Consider the following 26,664-nt stretch of genomic DNA (forward strand, 5'->3'; position numbering starts at 1 on the left):
TCGTCTTCTAAGGAAATGTTGGAATATGTGTTGTCATCTTCAGCAATGGATCTTGCGACCAGAGTGTTTAGAGATTTTATCATTTGCTTATTATGGACCGTTGTTTGAGCATTTGTTGGAAATAGATGCATGGAATCATGGAAGGAATAAATTTCATATTCTGATAAGAAGGAATCCGTGCGCGACATGAGTGTGTTGCAGTCATCAATTGTTGAATTTGCATTTCTAATGTTCTGGAGGATGTTCCTGAAAGTAACTTGGGTGATGTTGTCGCCTTGTTGATGAAATATTATGTCTAATGTGATGATTGTGTTGAATGTGTTCCACAGTGCGTTTCCGTGGCTCATGCCTGCATATAGAGGTATGTCTTTGACGGGTGGTAATTGGTCGAGATCACCAACCAATATAATGGAACAACCACCGAACGGAGTGTTTCTTTGTAGTGGAAATGCCTCTCGAAGACGTTCTCCAATATGGCTGAGAAGCTTTGGTCCAATGAAGCTCATTTCATCGATTAGTATGTACCTTATATGCTTGATTTCTTCTTGGAATTTCGCAAGAGCATTTCCTTCTAAGGGCATAAGATCCTTTATAGGAAGGTGGAGGGCGGAATGGATTGTCAATGCTTGTATGTTGAAGGTGGAAACGCCTGTAGGGGCGAGGAGCATGATCAGTGAAGGTTCTAGGCTTGTAAGGGTTATGAACATATATTTGATGAAACTGATAAGGAGGGATTTTCATGTACCAGCAGTGCCTTGTATTATCATTCTGAGAGCGGTTAAAATATACTTCTTAGCAAAATTATTAGAAATAATATTTAGAGATTTTCTTTGCATTGGAGATAATGTAGTAAGGGTCGTCAGGATATGTTGATGTGTTTGAAGAATGTGTTGGATAGAGCGGCTATTCTCAATGAATTGTATGACATTATTTTGTAGATCTAATGGGATAGTGGTATGCTTCCAATTATGATTGTCATCAAAGCCATGAAAGCCAAGCATGTCAAGGTCATTTATGAGGAGCTTGTTTTTAGGGTATAATTGGGAGAGTAATTCCCATTCATTTATTTCCATGGTTTCTAGAGGATTGGCTTCATGAATATTTGAGTTATCATTTGCAACATATTCAATATCAAATAGTGTGCAGTGTTGATGCCAAGGTTTGTAGAAAGGACGAAATGTTCACCAGTTTGTGATGAATTCTGTAGCAAAATCTCCTATATCTTGTACGATATGGCAAAAGGGTTTGTATAGCATAAGTTCAACTTGGAAAAAGTCAGCATAGCAAGGTTCTGTTGTGGATGGTATGGAGGAGTAGCATGGTATGACCTGAATAATTGCTTCTGTAGGTCGAAGTTTCCATTTGTTTGTTTTGCGACGAGGATCATATGACCAGGATCTTGCTACTTCTATAAGTGATGTGGATTCTAGGGTAGATGGGCGTTGGACATATGTATATATGATGTGTGGGGATGTAGAAGACATGGTGTTAGTTTGTGGAAGGCGCATATAAATTTTTTGGCTTACATGTAAAGAAAAGAATGATCGACTACATAATGTTAATGGTGATTTTTGCATCATATGGCAGGTTTTTTGTGCTCCAATGTCACAATCAACAAGGGTTTCTGCAAGGAATTTTCGAAATGCAGATGTCGCTGGGTCAGTAATGGGTGAAGCAAGGACAATTCTACGTAGCATGTGGTGGAATCTTTCAGAATTTTATTTATTTGTTTGTTTATTTGTTTATTTTGTATTTTATTTTATTTTATTTATATTTATCTTTTATTTTATTTTATTTTATTTTTATTTTTATTTTTATTTTTATTTTTTTTTGCTTTGGATGCATCTTTTGCGATATATTTCTGTACAACATGTATGGAGAGTACTGGTTGGCAGTCAACATTTTCACGCCAAATAGATAGGATGGTAGGGTTATGGGTATTGAGTCGATCATCCTTGTGAGCAGGGGTGTATGTCTTTTGGCCATTGGAGTCAATGAATAAAGATGATTTTGGATGCAATTCCCATGGTGCTTTAAAGCGATATTTGAATGAGGATCCTTAATTTCTTAGGCATGTGCTTTCAATGCATTTTGTGTGACATTCAACAAAATTGATGAGTTGTTCATAATCATTGAAAGGATTGGTTCTAAAAATTTGCGGCGTGGACAATAGACAAGGTTCTTCTGAATTTTTCTGAGCAATTGGTTGGTTTGAAAGCGAAGGTATACGAGGGTTGCAAGCTGAAATACATTTTTCGAAGAATTGCCTAGCAACATCAACTACTTTTGTGTCTTCCCAGTTGAGGCTTTCCATATCAGGTGCATTTTCTATCCAGAGGAAACCATGGATGTGTGCAGATCCTCTATGTTTCCAATCATACCTGTCAAGTATGCATTTGTGTAAGATAATTTTGTAGTAGATGAGGTTTGATGTTTAGGGAAAAAACAAATGTGGTAGAATGCGTACTTGTACCAGTAGTCTTTTGTCTGCAAGTGTTTCTCTAAGATAACTTCACAAAAAGTTGTGAATCTATGGTGCATATATAGTGATGCTAAATGTAGGTTAGAGATAATGTTATCGTTTCTCCATTTTTGTTGTTTTGCAATATCATAAGGTTGACATCCGAGCATGATTGCATGAAGATCAAGCCATTTTGTATCAGTTGCACTTAATGTGAAGAAAAATGTCAAGAAACCGAGCTGAGATATCATGTTCGTTAGTTCATTTTGAGCTTTGTGCCAAAATGATCTTTTTCCACGTAAAGAGCAACTGAATCGCATGACTTGTTCTACCAACTTCTCATCTAGAAATTGTTCTAATCGGATGTTCAGATCTTCAATAGAAGTTGGAAAGTTATCTTCAATGTTCTTTTTCAAAAAAATGGAGGTTGTTACTTGACTGTGATGTCACATCATGAGATTATATATGTAATAATGAGAGCGTGGGTGATTTCTGAATCTGTTATCATAGTAACGTATGAGATGAAGTGTGCATTCATGTTACTGCACTACTTTCATTCTTGGTTGATTTTCCATTGCAGCTCCTGTGGGGAAAAGGGTGGGGAAAGCCATAGAGAGTAGACCTTCTATGTTGTATTCATTTATTAGGGATAAGCCAATTGATGGCCATTCAATTGCAGTATCAACATGGTGGTTGTAAGCATGTAAGTAATGAAGTATTTCTTGGATTTATGTATTTGTATTGGGAATAATGGATATGAATGATGATGTGTGGTGTAGGGATGGGTTTGAAGAATCTTCGGTGGGCTCAAGTGGTGGTTCAGGTGAAAGGTGGATAGTTGTTTATATGGTATTGGAATGGAAAAGGGAGGAGGAGACATCAGTGGGGATTGCTGGTAAGGATGCTAGTGTGTTGTTATCAATATGAGCATTCTTATAGTATGGGTCATTTGGCAATTTGTATTCTAATGCAGTGAGAACACAATGTCTACTGACAATGCAATCATAAGCATGATGGTCATTACTATTGTTGGGTCTTGAAAATGTCATTCAGTTCCATTACACTTTCACTATTATGTCCATTATATCACCTCCATTTCACTATTATGTCACTACATTCATCCCACTTTCATTATCATTAGGCCACATTTATGTTTTTCCAAACTTTATTAATTCTTAGCCTTTTTAAGTGAATTTGTGGTTAAAAATTAGAAAATAATGTGCATATGCTTATACCTAACAAGTGGGTTGAGATTGTTGACATGTGTAGGTTAAAAGGAGGCTTCTAGAAAACCCTTATGTGGCACTCTAAGGCCAAATTCGAATTTGAGTGGAAAGAACCATGGGATCATGAAGATATGTGTCACATCTCCTAATTGTATTGAAACTCTAAGAAGACATGTGTCTTATCAGTTCCTATTTTGATTAGGACTCTAGAGGTAGAGGGAGAGATTCATGGACTCTCATTAATGAGATGGCTTCTCATCTTTTTGTATAAATAGGAGATCTCTCTCCTTCATTTGTTAGCTTGTTAGCTTGTTAGTCTTAGCTTAGCTTGGAGTTTATAGTTCTTCTTTGATGGCTTTTGAAAGCTTTGGAGAGCTTTGTTGTACTTTATAACTTTGAAGAATTTGAATAAAGCTTTGATGTTCTCAACATGGAAGGAGATGTGAAGTAGATGTCATGGAGCACATTAGAATGTAAGGTAGAGTAGATTTTATTTTGTAATTTTGCTTTGATTTCATTATGTCATTTGATTGCTTTCAAGTTTGATAGATTAGAGTTTCCATTGATGCAATTTTAATTCATGCAAGTGTGTTCAACCGGTTGATTGTAGATTAGTTTTTCTTTACATGTTTTTGCATAAAATAGTGACATGAGATTTGCCTCTCTGCTGAACATTTTCTTAAGCTTTTCAATTTTAGTTATGCTTTGATTTTAGTGTTATTTATTTGCTGTTGTTAGTTAGTTTAGATATCAAATTCTTCATGTCATTTGATGTTATCTCCAGAGCCATGGCTTAACCCCGAAAAGCTACTTGGCGAGCTATCGGATTATGAGTGAAGTGATTTGATTTTACTTTCATCTCTGCAATTAGATATAAGGTTCTTCATGTTATTGACGTTATCTCCAGAGCCATGGCTTAACCCCGAAAAGCTACTTGGCGAGCTATCGGATTATAAGTTAAGTGACTTGATTTTACTTTCATTTACAAGTAGGTAATTTAGATATTAGGTTATTCATGTTATTGACGTTATCTCCAGAGCCATAGCTTAACCCCGAAAAGCTACTTGGCGAGCTATCGGATTATAAGTGAAGTGACTTGATTTTACTTTCATTTGCAAGTAGGTAATTTAGATATCAATTCTTCATGTTATTGACGTTATCTCTGGAGCCATGGCTTAACCCGGAAAATCTACTTAGCGAGCTATCGGATTATAAGTGAAGTAAATTGATCTTGCTTTCGTTAGTCTGCAATTTTTGGTTTGTTTGAGTGCAATAGTTTAGATTTTATTTCTGTAATTAGATGGGCAACAGAGACAGTGATTTCATGATCAGTATTTCATATTTTGTTTGATTTAGGTAGCTGCATATTTACATTCCTGTTCAAGTATTAATAGCATGTTTTGAGATCTTTTGAAGTGCTAAGTTTTGGAAGTTACCATAAGGGACATAAACCTTGTCTTGAAATCTACATCCATACTTGACCTTTAAAAGTATTCTTAAGACCTTAGAATAGGATTTCCATTTGCGTTAAACACTTTAGGAAAACCAACAAGAACAAAACCCCAAAAACAACATAAACTATAAAACAACGAAGTAAGAAAAAGGTTAACTAAGAACATATGGTGCACCACACTTCGTCAATTTACGATACCCGGATTGATAATTATGTAGAGCAATTTAAGACGTTAAATTGACTAGACATTTTGGCGCCGTTGCCGGGGAAGTGTAATTAAGAGACCTTATTTCTTACATCTAATTTTTTTTTTAATAATTCTTGAGTATGCTCTCCTCCTGCACTGCGTGTGATCTGGAGGATCAGGAAAAGAACTGTTATAAAAAATAATAATTAATAATTCTTGAGTTTGCTCTCCCCCTGCACTTTGTGTGATCTAGAGGATTAGAAAAAGAATTGTTATGTTAAAAAAGAAAAGAAAAAAAAGGAGACAAAATAAACTTCATCATTTCATTTGATTCAATAAAAAAAATGAAAAAAATAGAAAAATAAAAATCCAACTGCTTTGATAGGTTCAAACTGTTCAAGATTGACTGGTTATGGTTTGTAGTGGTCATCAAAACACTATGTCCTGTTTTAATAATATTATGCAAATTAGCTGCAGAATGCAGCCTGATTCTGCAGCTAATTGTGAATTCCGCAGCTAGTTTCAAGGTTTAGCAGGTTACAGGCATCCAATGAAGAAACTGACCACATGGGCATCTCCGGAATTGTCCTGACATGGATCCTATCCTAGTCACCCAGCCCAGATTGATAAAAAATCAGCTTAAGACCTCAGTCAAAGTCCTGTTTTTAGCATGTTTTCTTTGAAGTCTTTGCTGCATGAAATTGAAAATCATTAATCCTTCTTATAAAAATTTACAATTTCAGAGAGAAAAAAAAGAAAAATAATCAATGGCTATTCCCAATTCTAGTCTCCATGGTGGCTTCAATAGAAATCTGCATCGTTGCTTAAGCTTTGGCCTAGAAACAAACCTGCAAAAGCATTAAAGAAAAAAAAAAAAACAATAAAAAAAAACTTGCAGCTCTATGGAGTTGACTAAGATCGACTCAAATAATTATGCCATAGCTTGGAATAGAGTGTGTTATCTATTTGGCAGAATTCATGACAAGAGATGCCACAATGTTGCTGAATTGCAACCATGGCTTTCACACAGAATGCATAGATAAATGGATTCATTTTAACTCTTCCTGCCCTACTTGTAGATATTATCTTCATTTTGGCTCTAAAATAAGGGGAAAGCACATTTGAATCAACAAATTATATCTTTGACAAGCTCAAATTCATCAACCAAGAACTTCTCAGGAGTCTGATGTAATCGTCGACTTAGAATTTGGGGTTAATCGATTTATAATTCCTTGATCAAATTATTCTGAGAGTGCACCTTTGTTTGAAGTAATGCTGCACTGGAGGAAGGGAAGGAAAGCCAGTCAAGCCAAAAGCTAAACCATCTTATGCTACAGCAGTTGTTTCTATTCTTGATCCAGTCGTCGATGAAGCAACAGAGGCTATTCTCTGTGTTGAAAATTGCAAAACTACCCATAGCTCAACATGTTAAAGATTTAGTTGTTTCTACGAAAACATGGGATAGTTACTGTAAAAGATGTTCACTTGCTGCCACTCGCTACTGTAGATATTGCAAACCTGAAGAAAACGCATTTGCCACAGCAATTTAGAAAAAAACGCAAAACAGAGAAAAACATCAAACTTTGAATGCACGATTTGGCCAAATGGAGATGAATTTGGAAAAAATAAAACATGGGTTTTTTCAGAAATAGGGTCAATTAGATAACCCAGAAATGGTTTTAAGAAATTCGTGGCGGTTTGAGAGAATTTCTCGGTTCTCTGAAGCCTCTTTTTGCATGCCGCGTGAGGAAAAATAGTGCTTTTTGAACAGTTGTGGCCATATTTCGATTTCTTTGAGAAATCCGCCCAGATCCGATTTCCTTGGCTGCCAGGTCATCCACCGTGTCACTGAATGCATGAAAAAAAATGATTTCTATTAAATGAACAAGGAATAGTTTGAACATGGCACACCATAGTTGTTTGAAGAAACACGACTCTCTGTCATTAAAACCCATGAAGTTGCTGCCACCCGTCTGTACCTGTTCCGTTACTTCCGGTTAAATGTTGGGAGAAAATGGAACAGGGAAGACAACGTTTATACCCATGTTGGCTAGTTTATTGAAACCAGATCTTGTAGATATGGAGAATCCTGAATCCAATGTGTCATACAAACCGCAGAAGATCAATTGAAGCTCCAGTCAACTGTTAGGCATTTATTGCACCAAAACAAAAACAAAAAAAAAAAATCTGTGATTCATATACGCACCCTCAATTCACATCTGATGTCATGAAACCACTTCAGATTGAACAATTAATATAGTAAATCTTTCTGGTAGAGAATTACAGAGAGTTGCAAATACATACCTGGATTCAAAACAACGTATTGTTGCAGCATGAAATTGCACAAATAGTCCAGTCCTTGCTTAGGCCAAATAGCTATGTTATTATCAAGCATGACCTTAGTATCCTTGATTATTTATCGAACTTTATCTACTGTTTGTATGGGAAGCCTGGGGCTTATTGTGTAGTAACACTGGCATTTTCAGTTAGAGAAGGGATCAATATCATTTTGGTTGGTTTTGTTTCAACTGAAAATCTCCGTTTTAAAGATGAATCACTTACTTTTAAGGTTGCAGAAACTCCACAGGAAAGTGCAGAAGAGATAAAAAGCTATGCACGACACAAGTATCCAAATATGTGTAAAACTAATGGTTGGCTGTCTTTTAGCTGCGGAATGCAGCCTGATTCCGCAACTAACTGGCAATTCCGCGGCCATTTTATTACTTTTATAGGTTATAGGTGTCAAGAGACGAAACAAACCACATGGGTAGCTGGGAAAATGTCAGTACATGGATGGTGTCCTATTCATTTGATCCAAGTCGATCAAAAAGACCCCGGTCAAAGAGAAGTCAAGGTATGTGTTATCACTAAGTCGCCACATTAAGTCGCCGCATGTCAAGAAAAAAATTAATAATTTTGAATCAATGAAATGATTAAGTTATTTGCTCACTTTTCTGAAGGTATTGATTAATTTTGGACTCATGATGAAAGATGAATGGCTAACTTTTTATTCAAGATTTTTAGCTACAAAAACTGTGCACATTCCACAGCTAAATTCCAATTCCGCAGCCAAAACAACCTCATTGTTCAAATCAGCCTAACTTTCTCATTAGAGTTTGAAATGGTAAATAATGAAATAAATTGCTGAAAATAAGCAACATTCAACTTGGGGCACCAATTCCAAAGCAGTATAAATTCTTTTGATTTTTCCTTTGAGAACTTGTTTCATTAATACAAATTCTTAGTTTTGTGTGTAAATATCATAACTAGAGAGATTGATCACCTCTCTCCTTTGATAATCTTACATTCCATTGCAGAAGAAGTATTAGTTTTTTTGCAGGTTTCAGGAGGAAGGACAAATGATTACAAGAGAATGGTGTCTCTCTAAGAGACCAATTTGTTTCATAAGAGGATGGTCAACAACAAAGAGGAAATATGTTGATGCAAAATCAGATTCAAACACTTGAAAAACTTTCAGATACTATTGTCTCCATCACATCCATACCCCATAATAAACCATTCACCTCATTTTACTCCATATTTTCCATTTACATTCACATACACTTTCCATCTCTTTTTGTCCATTTATAACCCACAAATAAAAGCAAGAGGCTCATTCACATGCTTATTTTCCATTGCCATTTCTGCTCTCCATTGCCATCTTTCATTTCTTGTCATTTTCATTTCGCAAATAAGCCCTGTTTCAATGCAAATTATTGAGTCCATAGTCCTTTGAGTCTAAGTTCCTTGTAAAGACACCTTGAGGCTTGCATGCCTTAATGGCAAGTCCTCATGCTGACAAACAATGGGAATACATTAATGTCCCTTGTTCATCAGATCTTCTAGGTGACTCGACATCAGCAAAACTATTCGTACTTAGCAAGATGTGTTTGGGCATCTTGACTCTCATTGTCATCAATGGTGAGAGTTCTCGTGTTGACTAGTGGCATCCATTATTGGACACTAAGTCAACAATTTCCTGCTATGTTCGACATCAGAACATTTTTTTCACATAGTAGGAATTGTGCCAATGAGTTTTGAAGACATGAAGACTATTATTTTCAACATTTTGGAGCAGATTCAACAAGTTTTAGTAGAAGCAATAAAAAATCATCTTAACTCTTTATCCATGACTCCTCTTGTTCAGACACTTGAAGAAGAATATGATCAGAATTTTGCAGCCACCACACATACAACTCATCCATTCCAAAGGGTAAGTTAAGGTACGTCATTTTCTAACTTTTAACCATAGAATTCCATAAAAAGATAGAATGATAATTGTTGGAAAAACATTTCTCTTCCTCATTTCATAAAATTGCCAATACCATCAGTTGGGGGGGGGGAATAATACATTCATATTCATATATTTCCATGTCCATATCATATTCAAGAGCCCACATACTTCGAACATATATTAATTATTACATTTTATTATGAGCATATAATGGCTTTTCAAAAAGTGCTTAAAGGATAAATTGGATACAAACAAAATCATGGTTGTAACACAAGAACCAACCATGTTGCAATTCAAGTAAAACACTTTGCAAAAATATGAAGTTATCAAATGATATCATGCAAAGTTAAGCCAAAGCTCAAGGATCAAAAGAGTTAATGTAATATATATTGCATGAGGACATGCAATAACTTCAGTTGGGGGGTATGTTGAGTCTTGAAAATGTCATTCATTTCCATTACACTTTGACTATTATGTCCATTATATCACCTCCACTTCACCTCCATTTCACTACTATGTCACTACATTTATCCCACTTTCATTATCATTGAGCCACATTTATGTTTTTCCAAACTTTATTAATTCTTACCCTTTTTAAGTGAATTTGTAGTTAAAAATTAGAAAATAATGTGCATATGCTTATATCTAACAAGTGGGTTGAGATTGTTGACATGTGTAGGTTAAAAGGAGGCTTCTAGAAGACTCTTATGTGGCACTCTAAGGCCAAATTCGAATTTGAGTGGAAAGAACCATGGGATCACGAGGATATGTGTCACATCTCCTAATTGTATTGAAACTCTAAGAAGACATGTGCCTTATCAGTTCCTATTTTGATTAGGACTCTAGAGGTAGAGGGAGAGATTCATGGACTTTCATTAATGGGATGGCTTCTCATCTTTTTGTATAAATAGGAGATCTCTCTCCTTCATTTGTTAGCTTGTTAGTATTAGCTTAACTTGGAGTTTATAGTTCTTCCTTGATGGCTTTTGAAAACTTTGGAGAGCTTTGTTGTACTTTGTAATTTTGAAGAATTTGAATAAAGCTTTGATGTTCTCAACATGGAAGGAGATGTGAAGTAGATGTCATGGAGCACATTAGAATGTAAGGTAGAGTAGATTTTATTTTGTAATTTTTCTTTGATTTCATTATGTCATTTGATTGCTTTCAAGTTTGATATATTAGAGTTTCCATTGATGCAATTTTAATTCATGCAAGTGTGTTCAACCGGTTGATTGTAGATTAGTTTTTCTTTACATGTTTTTGCATCAAATAGTGACATGAGATTTGCCTCTCTGCTGAACTTTTTCTTAAGCTTTTCAATTTCAGTTATGCTTTGATTTCAGTCTTATTTATTTGCCGTTGTTAGTTAGTTTAGATATCAAATTCTTCATTTCATTTGACGTTATCTCCAGAGCCATGGCTTAACCCCGAAAAGCTACTTGGCGAGCTATCGGATTATGAGTGAAGTGATTTGATTTTACTTTCATCTCTGTAATTAGATATCAGGTTCTTCATGTTATTGACGTTATCTCCAGAGCCATGGCTTAACCCCGAAAAGCTACTTGGCGAGCTATCAGATTATAAGTGAAGTGACTTGATTTTACTTTCATTTGCAAGTAGGTAATTTAGATATCAAGTTCTTCATGTTATTGACGTTATCTCCAGAGCCATGGCTTAACCCCGAAAAGCTACTTGGCGAGCTATCAGATTATAAGTGAAGTGACTTGATTTTACTTTCATTTGCAAGTAGGTAATTTAGATATCAATTCTTCATGTTATTGATGTTATCTTCGGAGCCATGGCTTAACCTGGAAAAGCTACTTGGCGAGTTATCGGATTATAAGTGAAGTAAATTGATCTTGCTTTCATTAGTTTGCAATTTTTGGTTTGTTTGAGTGCAATAGTTTAGATTTTATTTCTGTAATTAGATGGGCAGCAGAGACAGTGATTTCATGATCAGTATTTCATCTTTTGTTTGATTTAAGTAGCTGCATATGTACATTTCTGTTCAAGTATTAATAACATGTTTTGAGATCTTTTGAAGTGCTAAGTTTTGGAAGTTACCATAAGGGAGATAAATCTTGTCTTGAAATCTACATCCATACTTGACCTTTAAAAGTATTCTTAATACCTTAGAATAGGATTTCCATTTGCGTTAAACACTTTGGGAAAACCAACAAGAACAAAACCCCAAAAACAACATAAACTATAAAACAATGAAGTAAGAAAAATGTTAACTAAGCATATATGGTGCACCACACTTCGTCAGTTTACGATACACGGATTGATAATTTATGTAGAGCAATTTAAGACGTTAAATTGACTAGACAACTATGACGGGTGAAAATTAGAATGTCCAAGTCTTCAACACGTCGTGGCAACATGCTTGCGATTTTTGTAATGTCTTATGGAAAACAAATTGTGTGGCTTGTATATTTATATTGGCCACCACATGCATGTGTTACCTGAAGTATAGGGTTAACCCTAGCAATGAGAATTTCTTCTATTTGTGAAAGAGACGTAAGGACAACTGGCTGAGGACCAGGGTCCATGTTGTTTGATAATGAGAAGCGATGACCCTTTGTTTCAGATATGCATCTGGAGTAGCAATACATTTGGTTCGAATTGCGGATATGTATTCCAGGATATGATTCAAGACAAATGGAGCATGGACATTTAGGTGAAAGTTTATCAATCTTTGCATAGAATTCTCGATGTGCTTCATTAGTGTAAACGTTGCTGAAAGCATGTGCAAAGGAGGGGTTAGGGCAATGAGGTATGGATGTATTTGTTTGAGAGGTTTGCTGAAAAGATAGAGAGTTTGATAATTGCAAAGGAGGATTGTTTTCGGGGTGGGAATTGGGAAATACGGAGAGGTTTGATGGCAAATGTGAATTTTCACCATACGTTTCGGATGATGAATGTTGGTTTTCCTTCTGCTTTTTTTTTTTTGGACATTCTTTGATGCCTTTTTTTGCTTGATAAAGCTCACATCAACGTGCATTTATTCGTTCTTTATTTGCTGCATAGTATCTTCGGGCATGTTCATCATTACAAGAAGAAGACATTTGCAAAAGTTATGGTACCTATAGGCAAGAGAGGGGAAAACAAGAATGTTATTTGGAGAGAACAACCATGTTATTGTATAAAATCAAAAGAGGAGAAAGAAATTGAAGCTTTGAATAGTTTTATGTGAATTTTTTATTTGAATAATGTGTTTGAAAGAAAATTTAAGTAATTTTCATTTATACATGTAGATAGTTGCATGTGTAATGCAACAAGTTACCTCATTTTTTAAAAGAAAGAAGATGAAAAGAATGTGAATAAGTGTACATACACAATGCTAGATACAATGGAGGACGAATATTTATTTCAATACTAAATAAGAGAATTTGGCGAGAAGGCATGCAAAAGTATATGGTGCAAAATTGTATGTATAAAATAAGATAATATAAACTATCAGAAAGCAAAAAATACATTTTACGATATCTATCTACGATATCGACATGTTATCAATTGATCGAAGGATGTTGTTGCATTCTATTGTGAAATGCAAGATTTCTTCTTTCATGATAACACATTTCAACCGTGGTATTCCTTTAAATGTTTCTGTCTTCACTGATAGTGTGAAGATATGATCTGTCCATAGTGCTTTGGAGACAATTTCCTTGATTAGATCTGGATTTGAGGATAACAAACAGAAGTTTTTGGCATTAATCCCAAGAATTGTAGATCCTGCGTCTTCGAAAGCAACAGTTGAAGCTAATTCACCAGTGTGATCTTGTATGTCGATCTTAAGTAAGTATATGTAATCACAGTCAGTTACTTCGGTGTTGCATTTTGGGCAAAACCACATGCCCGTATTTTGTGGAATAATTTTGTTCATGCATTTTTTCCCATCAGTGATGGACAGGCAAGAAATGTAGTAAAAACTGTCCATCCCAATTTTTGTTATTGTGCCCTTAAATTGGAAGAATGTTGGTTTCTCTGAGGAATCCTTATTGTAAACATCAACAATTGTTATTTTTTTTTTGTCGATGGCCAAAAGGAACTGAATATCTTGTTGTCAAGTATGTAGAAGCTGCAGTGGAACCTTCTTTTCAAACCATGACTTTAGTGTGTGGGCCTCTTCAATGTCAGGATCTACAAGAATAATTGATCTCGTTGTAGTGCCGACATTTTTTCCATTAAATTCTCCAACATGGGCATACTTGATTGCAATGATGGGGTTATTTCCTGCAACACATAGTGAGGATACTTCTTGTGATACGACATCAAAATTACCTCCCCAAAATCTTGCATCCATGTTATACCTAGACATGTCTTGAAGTTGTAGTGTTTGTTTAGTAACTTCAAAGCCGTCTTTTCTACGTATAGTGCACACACTAGAAATGCCAGTGACAATACCAAGAACATCATCAATGGAGTTGACGTTTGTTGTTCTGATATCATTGATTGATTTTATATTGAATTACATCGTTGGCTTATGTTTTTTTCGCTGGCAACATGCTCTATGGTAGATGTTGCATTTAACGAAAATTCTCAATCATTGTTTAAGTGGTTGTATTGCTTATTACCCATTTTGACATTCCCTTTAGAGACAATTTAAATATTTCCAAGTTGGATTTTGTCAAAAAAATAATCGGCGACATTGTTGAAACAAGTAATATGTATTTCTCCACCTTCTATTTCGAACAAGTCAAAGCTAAACACTTTACCGGGTCCGTATTCATTCTGAAATTGTCGAAGAGATGTTTTTCTTTGAACATATCCTTTTATGCACCAATTTGAATGGTAAGGGTTTAGTGATTTGATGGGAATTTGTATTGGCATGATGGATGGGGTTGGAGTAGTTGGAAGAAAGAAGTTCTTTTTTATGAAGAATCTTGGTTCGATGAGGAGGGAGTGTCTTCTTCAGAAGTGATCGACATACTCATATTTTTTGGATTACCAATTAAGGGTACATATGAAGAAGAAATCTCGAAGTATATTAGCTTTATAGACCTACGTGGCAAATGAGAGTCATAGGAATAGTTGTTAGAGTCGGAAGTGCTATCGATAAAAATTAAAGTTGAAATAAGAAATTTATAACAAACTTACATTGATGGACCAATAGCTGAAGTAGTCCAAATTTTAACACTTATAACAGAACCCTTTTGTAGCAAGCTTGTTGCTACGAGGTCATTGAAATCCATTGGAAGCATAAGGTGTTTCATATGTGTGCCATCAGAGATGGCACTGCGATATCGTGGAGTTGAGTTTTGCATTGATTGAATGGGTTCAAGCTCAACAATTTGTAGGTATGGTTGAATATGAGTTGATCTAGAGAGCATTGAGAAAATAGCATTCAGGTTTGTTGTCATTTTCTCGAAGTAGAGATAACAAAATAAGTACTAGACAGAACAAAACTCATAAATGTGGTCTTCTTCGTGTAAGATGTTTAAATATTCATTACATTCCTATAACACTACATGAAAATTTATGAACTAAAGGGAAGAAGCATGTTCAATTTGTTTGTAATTAAGTGGTTATCTAGGCTTGTAAACATAAAAAAAAACAGATTTATGACAACAAACTCCATATGATCATTCTCTTTCAAACATAGTTAAAATTGTAAATTGACAATTTCAAAAACCTACACATATTAGAAACAATCAGACAAGCATAACATACTTAATACTATAAATTTAATTTTTCAGAAACCTACGCATGTTAGAAACAATTCTTATGAAAAATTCCTATTATGGTTGAAACCTAAGCTGCGAAATATGTTCTAAATGCTATAGTCTCCACCAAATGAAAAGTGTAGAAATGTAATTCAATGCATACCGACATTTCCTTTTCAGTAGAAGTAAGATTCTTGCCAAATTCATGGTGTTTCAAATTTTTGTACTCTACAATCTAATTATTAAGCTATCCAAGACAATTTTCCAATTGTTAGGTAGCAGACAAAGATGTTGCCTGGATGAAATATCATTGAATCTTTTAACAGAAAAATGTGTACAAATATTTATAGGCACACCCTTATACCTCAAGATTTTTGGTTTCATCTTCAGCTTTTGAAGAATGCAGATTTATCCAAGCTTCAATTCTTGCTTCTTCTCGCTGATATCTGAAATTTACAGACAAAGAATAATTATGAAGAATAAGAGGATAGTGACAGTTTAGCAATAATATAATCATATTATATTGTAAATTATTGATGAAGCCATGCTCAAATCAATACAAATATTCTCAAGGGAAGGAAAGATACAAATATTCTAAGTTACTGTGAAGAAAATATATTAACAATGTTCCCATTCCTATGACAACTATATTAAAGGGACCTATAATAACATTGTTGCAATTCATATGACAACTATGTTAAAAGAATCAATTTCAAAGATTACTCTATAACATGGATAGTTGAGCTTTTTGGAAGACATTGCAACATTAAGTGAAAGATTATATGACCACATGAAAATTATATGTGAGGGTTATTGATAAAGGTAGAGAAGGATGAGAACCTTACAAATGTAAAAATGGATAATAAAACAAATAACAACATAACAAGTGCAATGATTTCTAGGATGAAATCATTTTAACATGAGGTTGGTAGGTATTTCATTCTTTTTCAAATCACGTCACACGCATGAAAACCGCATTAATTCTGGGTTGCGTATTTCATATTTGTGTTTGGGTGTTTTATATTTCTGTTTTGTGTTGTTGTAGCTTGAGAAAATGGCCAACAAAGTAGATTGAATCATATGGAGGATGAAAATCACGAGGAAAAATAGATGGCATGTTACGTAAGTGGACAGAGCAATGCATCATGCACAAGACTTATCAAACTCTAATGGTTGATCATATCCCATAGATAGAGGAGAGGAGGATAGGTATACATTTCATTTGTATGAGAGGAGGATAGGTATAAATTTCATTTGTATGAGAGGAGGATAGGTATAAATTTCATTTCATTTAAATCTATTACATGCATTTAACTTCATAGCCCATAGAAGCCCTGTTAGTAGATGTTTTATGCTTCTATAAATGTGTAGTGTAGATGTGTTGTTGATTATATGTGCAGATGGAGTTGCATATATAATTATGTTATGCTGATGGATTGTCTGGGTGAATTTTTTTTATAAAATTTCCACACCACCACAGTAAGAAAATCTACCAAAGCGATTATGTATTCCTATGAAGTAGATGCAATGTTTCGTTTATATGTTTGTTGGTTCTCAATACCAAAATGATGAACTATTTCAAAAAAATGTGTTAGGTTCGAAATGAAACACACACTTGTTTGGTTTTGTTTGTTGTTTCTAGCTTGTTGTGAGTATAGGCATAGGCTTTCAGGTGAAGAGGGAAGCTTATCAAAGGGTACCTTGTAATACCTTTCCAATTCCTAATACGCTGGTGAAGATATTTTTTTGAAAAGAACTGGAGTTTTGTCCTGAGGCATAGCAAGACTGAATTAGAGCTTTGTCCTGAGGTATAGCAGGACTGGAAATTTGCACGTGAAGAAATTGGATCTCTCTGTATTTAATATGGATCTATATTGATCCTAAACCAATCTACAAAACTTATGAAATTGTTATAGACATACCTATTGGCATCGCCTTTCCACTAAACATCCAAAATAATATAGTCAGTGTGTAAAAATGATTTGGGACAGATTTGGACAAAAATTCGAAAAGAACTGGAGCTTTGTCCTGAGGCATAGTAGAACTGAGGCATAAAAAGACTGAATTGGAGCTTTGTCATGAGGTATAGGTCCTTTCCACTCTAGCTGCAAATTATGCTTTGGGAAAATTGCAAATCAATATATGCAGTGGAAAAAATAATTTCTTACTAAGGTGCAAAGACTTGCATAAATAATGGTGGGCAGTAACTATAGGTAACTATAGTTTAATGATGTAATGGTGGGCACCGAGTAAGTATAATGTACAATAGAATTAGGCATTTTGTCGTAGTACCTTGATGGATCAGTGGCAAATTCTATAGGTTCGATAAAACAACCTATATAGCTTAAAGTGTGATCAAGGTATTTGATATTTTTGGTAAATGCATTAATTTCAAAGGAATCATTCCCTCTATTAAAAATCATATTAACCCAGGTAATGGATTATAAGATACAACAAATCATTGTAGATACAATTTTACATCCATGCCAAAAACTCATGAATTTGTTTTTCCAAAGCTAATCTTCCAAATTGACCCATCACTTGAGTGCTAAGCAAGGAAAGCATTTCACATTAAAGAAACCTTCCAACTCATTCAAAGAATGTATGCTAAATATTCATTATGATGAGAAAATGTTCTTTAAACATTGAGAAAATGTTCTAGGAAATATATCATTTGCATATAGGAAAAAAATTCCATAATATAAAAAGCATATCACTCTTATGTTTCAAATGAAAAATTATGAAACTATTACAGATAGACCTATTGATGTCGCCTTTCCACTAAACGTCCAAAATAAGATAGTTACTGTGTAAAAATGACTTGGGACAGATTTGGACAGAAATCTATCCAGTTCTCCTAAAGAATGGTCACAGACCCAAATAACTCACAAACTCTAATGGTTGATCATCTCCCATAGGTAGAGGAGAGGAGGATGGGTATAGGAAAGCTGAAGCCAATGGTAGTTTTCCATCAATAGTTTTTATTGGAAACAAAGTATGATAGGTTATGTTTCTAAACCAACATTGAGTTTCTTTTCACAAATACTCGATTACCTTTCCAATTCCTAATACGCTGGTGAAGATATTTTTCGAAAACATGAAAACCCATTGTATTTAACCATTTATATTAAAAATTATGATAATCACACAAATAGAAATATTTAAAGAAAATAAGAGGTACTTATCACATGGTAGAAATATCCTCTGGCATCAGATTCATAGATGTACGCCTTTTTTTATAGTGACATACCATTAACATAATAACACAGATAGTATTATGAATGTGATTGAAAATTGGATTCTCAAACCATTCAAAACAATGTGATTGAATATAAAGCAGATAATTAGCATGCTAGAATACATATGAACTTAATAATTTGAATCGAAATAGGATGAAATAAGGTAAGAGCATTTTTCTTGCATAAATTTACAAGAAGTCCATAAAAGATTCACAATAGTGGCTGTATAAAAATGGCCTGGGACAGATTTGGACAAAAATCTATCTAGTTCTCCCAAAGAATGGACACATACCCAAATAACTCTCAAAATCTAATGGTTGATCATCTCCCATAGATAGAGGAGAGGAGGATGGGTATAAATTTCATTTCTTTGAGAGGGGGTAGGTATAGGGAAGCTGAAGCCAATGGAATTTTTCCATCAATAGTTTTTATTGGATACAGAGTATGAAAGGTTTTGTTTCTAAACCAACATTGAGCTTGTTTTCACAAATACTTGATTGCATAAATTTTACAAGAAGTCCATAAAAGAGTTACAATAGTGACTTTGTAAAAATGAGATGAACTTAATCATTTGAATCGAAATAGGAGGAAATAAGGTAAGAGCATTTTTCATGGATGTTTCTCTAGCTATAATGGAATGACCTACTTCCCCTGATTCATAATAACCATTGTCCTAATAAATTATTGCTAAAATACTTCCTCTTCCCCATATTCCCAAAAGAAACAATACTTGTACTTGGGTGATAGACACCAAGTCATTGGAAAATGAAATTGTAGGAAAATACATTGAGTCTCACATTGTTTCAAATAGGATATATAGCATTCACATCTGGTTAAATCTTTGTTAAAGTTAGGATAGCCCATAGGTCCTCATTTCTGTTGATCCTTAGTTAAAAATTCCCATATTAATTGTGAAGCTAGTAAAGCATTTAGCCTAAGATAGTTCATTCTGTTTATATGATCAAAGAACTTATTTTGATGAGTCCATCTTAGGAAACCAAACCTATTTAAATAAACTCCCATGTTCCCTAAGTATCCTAGGTAGAGAATAATTCTCACCTCTCACCCATATTTTGACATATTTTTCTTTGTACTCAATATGGGAGAGCGAATTGTTCAATTAGACTTGATGGCTCATGAGTTAGCCGCACCTATGAATGTTATTAATACTGCAGTTTAGCTTCACACACATGAGTAGCATAAAGGAGGTTAAATCCCTTACTTGAATGTCCCCCAAAAAGGGTTTGGGTTCCAAATTCTATGTGGACTCTGGAGAAAGAATGTTGTTAAAGTTCACACATGAAATTTTGGTCATCTTCAATGTAGTTAGCATATGATCTCAAAAGGGTTTGAAACCAAAGGTTGTGTAGGAGGGTAAGGGTTTGAAATTTGAACTTCCAAAGCAACCCATTTAATATGCAAGTTAGTTGTGGATAAAAAGGATATTGGAGGGAATTTTGAAAAGAACTGGAGCTTTGTCCTGAGGCATAGTAGAACTGAGGCATAACAAGACTGAATTGGAGCTTTGTCTTGAGGTATAGGTCCTTTCCACTCAAGCTGCAAATTATGCTTTGGGAAAAATTGCAAATCAATATATGCAGTGGAAAAATTAATTTCTTACTAAGGTGCAAAGACTTGCATAAATAATGGTGGGCAGTAACTATAGGTAACTATAGTTTAATGATGTAATGGTGGGCACTGAGTAAGTATATTGTACAATAGAATAGGAATTTTGTAGCAATACCTTGATGGATCAATGACAAATTCTATAGGTTTGATAAAACAACCTATATCACTTAAAATGTGATCAAGATATTTGATATTTTTGGTAAATGCGTTAATTTAAAAGGAAGCATTCCCTCTATTAAAAATCATATTATAATTCATTCTGTTTATATGTTCAAAGAACTGATTTTGATGAGTCCATCTAAGAAAACCAAACCTATTTTAATAAACTCCCATGTTCCCTAAGTAACTTAGGTGGAGAATAATTCTCACCTCTCACTCAATATGGGAGAGAGCATTGTTCAATTAGACTTGATGGCTCATGAGTTAGCCACACCTATGAATGATATAAGCATTGCATTTTAGCTTCACACACATAAGTAGCATAAAGGAGGTTAAATCCCTTACTTGGATATCCCCCATAAAAGGGTTCGGCTTCCAACTTCTATGAGGACTTCAGAGAAAGAATGTTGTTAAAGTTCACACATGAGATTTTGGTCATCTTCAATGTAGTTAACATATGATCTCAAAAGGGTTTGCAACCAAAGGTTGTGTAGGAGGGTAAGGGTTTTAAATTTGAACTTCCAAAGAAACCCATTAAATATGCAAGTTAGTTGTGGATAAAAAGGACATTGGAGGGGATTTCAAAAAGAACTGGAGCTTTGTCCCGAGGCATATCAGGTCTAAATTGGAGCTTTGTCTTGAGGTATAGGTCCTTTCCACTCGAGCTGCAAATTATTCTTTGGGAAAATTGCAAATCAATATATGCAGTGGAAAAAATAATTTCTTACTACGGTGCAAAGACTTGCATAAATAATGGTGGGAAGTAACTATAGGTAACTATAGATGTAATGGTGGGCACTGAGTAAGTATATTGAACAATAGCATTAGGAATTTTGTAGCAATACCTTGATGGATCAGTGGAAAATTCTATAGGTTTGATAAAACAACCTATATCGCTTAAAGTGTGATCAAGATATTTGATATTTTTGGTAAATGCATTAATTTAAAAGGAAGCATTCCCTCTATTAAAAATGATATTAACCCAGGTAATGGATTATAAGATACAACCAAATCATTGTAGGCACGATTTTACATCCATGCCAAAAATTCATGAATTTGTTTTTCCAAAGCTAATCTTCCAAATTGAACCATCGCTTGAGGGCTAAGCAAGGAAAGCATTTCACATTAAAGAAATCTTCCTACTCATTCAAAAGAATGTATGCTAAATATTATTCATTTATATGATGAGAAAATGTTCTTTAAACACTGAGAAAATGTTCTAGGAAATATATCATTTGCATATAGGAAAAAAATTCCATAATATAAAAAGCATATCACTCTTATGTTTCAAATGAAAACTTATGAAACTATTACAGATGGACCTATCGACATCGCCTTTCCACTAAAAATCCAAAATAAGATAGTGACTATGTAAAAATGACCTGGGACAGATTTGGACAAAAATCTATCCAGTTCTCCCAAAGAATGGTCATAGACCCAAATAACTCTCAAACTCTAATGGTTGATCATCTCCCATAAATAGAGGAGAGGAGGATAGGTATAGGGAAGTTGAAGCCAATGGAAGTTTTCCATCAATAGTTTTTATTGGAAACAAAGTATGCAAGGTTTTGTTTCTAAACCAACATTGAGTTGATTTTCACAAATACTCTATTACCTTTCCCATTCCTAATATGTTGGTGAAGATATTTTTTCGAAAACAGGAAAACCCATTGTATTTAACCATTTATATCAAAAATTACAATCATCACACAAACAGAAATATTTAAAGAAAATAAGAGGTACTTATCACATGGTAGAAATATCCTTTGGCATCAAAGTCATAGATGTACGTCTTTTTTTTTATAGTTACATACCATTAACATAATAACAAAGATACTATTATGAATGTGATTGAAAATTGGATTCTCAAACCATTCAAAACAATGTGATCGAATACAAAGAAGACAATTAGCATGCTAGAATATAAATGAACTTAATCATTTGAATCGAAATAGGAGGAAATAAGGTAAGAACATCTTTCTTGCATAAATTTTACAAGAAGTCCATAAAACATTTATAATAGTGATTGTGTAAAAATGACCTGGGACAGATTTGGACAAAAATCTATCAAGTTCTCCCAAAGAACATTCATAGACCCAAATAACTCTCAAACTCTAATGGTTTATCATCTCCCATAGATAGAGGAGAGGAGGATAGGTATAAATTTCATTTCTATGAGAGGAGGATAGGTATAGGGAAGTTGAAGCCAATGGCAGTTTTCTATCAATAGTTTTTATTGGAAACAGAGTATGTGAGGTTCTATTTCTAAACCAACATTGAGTTGTTTTTAACATATACTCGATTGCATAAATTTTACAAGAAGTCTATAAAAGATTTACAATAGTGACTGTGTAAAAATGACCTGGGGCAGATTTAGAAAAAAATCTATCCAGTTCTCCCAAAGAACAGTCACAGAACCAAATAACTCTCAAACTCTAATGGTTGATGATCTCCCATAGATAGAGGAGAGGAGGATGGCTATAAATTTCATTTCTATGAGAGGAGGATAGGTATAAACTTCATTTCATTTAAATCTATTGCATGCATTTAACTTCATAGCTCATATAATACGGTAGAAGCCCAGTCAATAGATGTTTTATGCTTCTGTAAACGTGTAGTGTAAATGTGTCGCTGATTATATGTGCAGATGGAGGTGCATATATAATTATGTTATGCTCATGGATTGTCTGGGTGCAATTTTTTTATAAAATTTCCACACCACCACAGTAAGTCAATCTACCGAAGTGATTATGTATTGCTATGAAGTAGATGCAATGCTTCGTTTATATGTTTATTGGCTCTCAATACCAAAATGATGAATTATTTCAAAAAAGTGTGTTAGATTCGAAATGAAACACACACCTGTTTGGTTTTGTTTGTTGTTTCTAGCTTGTTGCTAGTATATTCACGGGCTTTTAGGTGAAGAGGGAAGCTTACCAATAGGTACCATGTAATACCTTTCCAATTCCTAAGACATTGGTGAAGATATTTTTCGAAAAGAACTGGAGCTTTGTCCTAAAGCATAGCAGAAACAATCCTACAAAACATAAACAATTAACCTGAGCCTTGAATATTGAAAACATTGTTTTTTGATTCATTGATATTATCTTCCATAAAAGATTTACAATCCTACAAAACATAGACAATTAACCTGAGCCTTGAATATTGCAAACATTGTTTAAATAAGCCGCATAAAAAACCCACAAGCAGGTAACAGACTGAGTGAATGAGTGTCGACAAAAAGCTCAACAACATGAAAAGGGAAATCTGGAGGTAAATTAACTAACCTGACAGGCAGAACACTACAAATCTGCTGAAGGCTGCTATGTGTAAGCTGCAAATACTGCAAATACTGATATGAGAAGGCTGCGAATACTGCAAAGACTGATATGAGATGAGAAATGTGATAGAAATGAGAAATGAAAATAGTAACCCTAGAATGTATACCATAACCTAATAACTACCACCATAACCAGTTTTGATGCAGAGGCTGCCAAATTCGGATGCAGGGCAAAACTGCCAGCTAATTAATCCTCGTTCTGACCCTCCTCATCCTCCTGGCCCTCCTCTGCTGCAGAAAAAGAGGCCCTACATGGCCCTCCTCATCTTCATACAACCAAGAAGAAGGCATTCATCTCCTGCCCTCCACGACCCTCCTCATCCTCTTGCAGCAAAGGTATTTGCCCCTACCCTCCTCTGTAGCAAACACGGCTATCTGCTCGCGCATGACGGACCGGCTGGGTAGACGAATGGGTTGGGTAGGGTAACAGAACGACAAAGGACAATTAATTAATTTTTTAATTAACTAATTACCTTAAAAGTTTTTTAATGTTTTCTAATTAAATTGGATGACATATCATTGTTGAATCGTCTAACAATGGATTTGACGATTAATATTAGAACAGAAAGGCATTTGGGGGAGTTCATTTAAGAGGGGAACGCCTTATGACGTAAATATAAGAAAAAATAATATATAATATAAAAAGGAATATAATATATATTCTATTATATTTAGATTATTTTTCATAATATTATATATAATAATATATAATATTAATATAATCATAATGAAATGAATTGAGTTGTATTTAAAATTTAAAATAAATAAATATTAAAATAGATTTAATTTATATTTATGAGTAGGTATTTATTTATATATGTATAGATATTAACTTATAATTAATTTGAAATTGCAATATTAAATAAAATAAAATAAATATATAATTTAAAAATAAGTGTGTAAAGACTTGAAGATTATACAGGGATATGCATTATTTCTTTCAAAAAATACGAAATGACAATAATAATATTTTATTTAAAAAGTGTGAAATGACCTTTATTATGAGTACTTTACTTTATGACTCTAAAAGTATTTGGAGCACTACCATGTTTAACAAGGAGTTTTTATCCATTGAGAACGTGACAAGTAAATACCTTTAACTCAAGAAATACCATCTCAACCACGGGAATGATGTCATCCTCATAAAGTGAATTTTAATTGTACATTTTCTTCAAGAAGTTCATTTTTTGGTTGATGAATACAAATTGATTTTATTGTTAAAATTCTAATTTTCATTCACCAATTTTAGATCTTTTGTTGCACAAGGCAATTTTTGGTGCAACAAATTGAAAAACATGTCACTTCACAAGAGGCAATTCTCCAACTTTGTTTTTGATCAAAGATGAATAAAATTTCAAAATCTGAAACATGTTTTTTCGGCAATACCCCCATTAGTTTTCCACAAGAATTTTTGTGATCTAATGCACCGTTTGGGAGATCCCCTTGGTTTTTCTGAGCTACTTTTCAACCTGCACGACTTGTTTTGTTTCATGTCAATTTTGTTCTATAAATTTGATTTATTTTTAATTTTTTGTTTTAAATAAAATAATTTTTATTTAGAAAATTGATATATACATTTATTTCATATAATTAATTTAGATTTTTTTGTAAATGGCTCCATTTTATAATTTTTATTATTTAGTCTTTAGTGTATTTAATTTTAATATAATTTGTATCCATTTTAATTTTGTTTTAAAATTATTTTATTTGAATATAATATCATACATATTTTTATTATTTAGTTTTATTTTGGTTTTAGATTAGATTTATATTTTTATTTTGTTTTGGTTTTTAGATTTAAAAGATTTTCTATATAATTTTTAGTTAATAATATCTTGTGATTTGGATGGCATGTAAAAAATGAATATTTGGATCCTAATAAGATGAAGGCAAGTCAAAACCAAAAGAAGAAGACAAATTTTTCCATGTTTATGAAAGGACCATAAGCTGTAAACCAAAGGAGGGGGGAGTCTTGAAAAAAAATGTGGAGAGTGATTGGAATCCTCTCTATTTTCTTATTTTATTTGTAAACTTAGTTTTTCTAGGGGAATAGTAATAGAGGTGCCACAAACAGTTGATAGATCAACATTTATAAGGAATTTGTTATGAGTGAACTTTGAGGAATGACTTTAACTTTGTATGATTTTTTCTGCAGAGAATAAAAGTTATTTTCATATTTGCTCATTATGGTTTTTCTGTAAAATTTATGGACATTTGTAACTTTGCTTCAATCTTTCTAATTTATAATGAGAATCTTTGTGGAATTATTGTGTGAATATTTTCATGACTTTATAATCTGGTCTATTTATTGTGAATGGATTCATTTTATGCAGATTTAAAAAATGTTTTGCAGTGATCATGATTTGCATCTGATTCATATGCGAATCTCAGATGGTTTTAATATAATATTAATTCTATATTCTTATCATTCACACACATGTACATAAGCTAAATCAATTAAGACAATTTTACTCCTACAAGATCGTTGTTTCATTTTTGTTTGCTTGTGATTTGATAACTATTTGTTTATGGTTATTGGATTATGCTTAGATTAGTTTTAATTTAGCTTTTTTTTTTGTATTTAGAGTTTACTCTTCTTAGAGACTCACGTGAGCAACAAACCAAATCTCCTTTCAAGGAGAAAACTCATTATTTTCCCATTAACATCATTTACATTGATTTTTGGTCATCATTATACTTTTGTATATATGTACAATTGTATAGACTAAATAGTAGTTGTATTCTCATTGTATATATGTCATTGTATGCATTTAGGATAATTATAGGATTCCCTTGTCTTTTCCTTTTGTGAGAGGAAGAGGCATAAGGCGAATGAAACCTTTAAACTTGGCGAAAATGACCATCCCAAACAACTGGGTTTGTTGAAGAGCCTTGGGTTGGGTCATCTCTCCCTTGTTGACTAGGTGTGCAAACACCAGTGTCAACAAAATGACGCTAGAAGGAGGGCCTACGGAAAATTAATTGATTAACTCATTTAACTTGTAGCCTCTATAATTCCATATTTCTAACCCTTCATTGTGTCATCTCACGTGTTTGAAATTGGTTAAAA

This window comes from Pinus tabuliformis, chromosome 1_2 (genome assembly GCF_031772625.1).
Source record: "Pinus tabuliformis cultivar Carrire ecotype Pingquan chromosome 1_2, CPIR1, whole genome shotgun sequence".
Lineage (NCBI taxonomy): Eukaryota > Viridiplantae > Streptophyta > Pinopsida > Pinales > Pinaceae > Pinus > Pinus tabuliformis.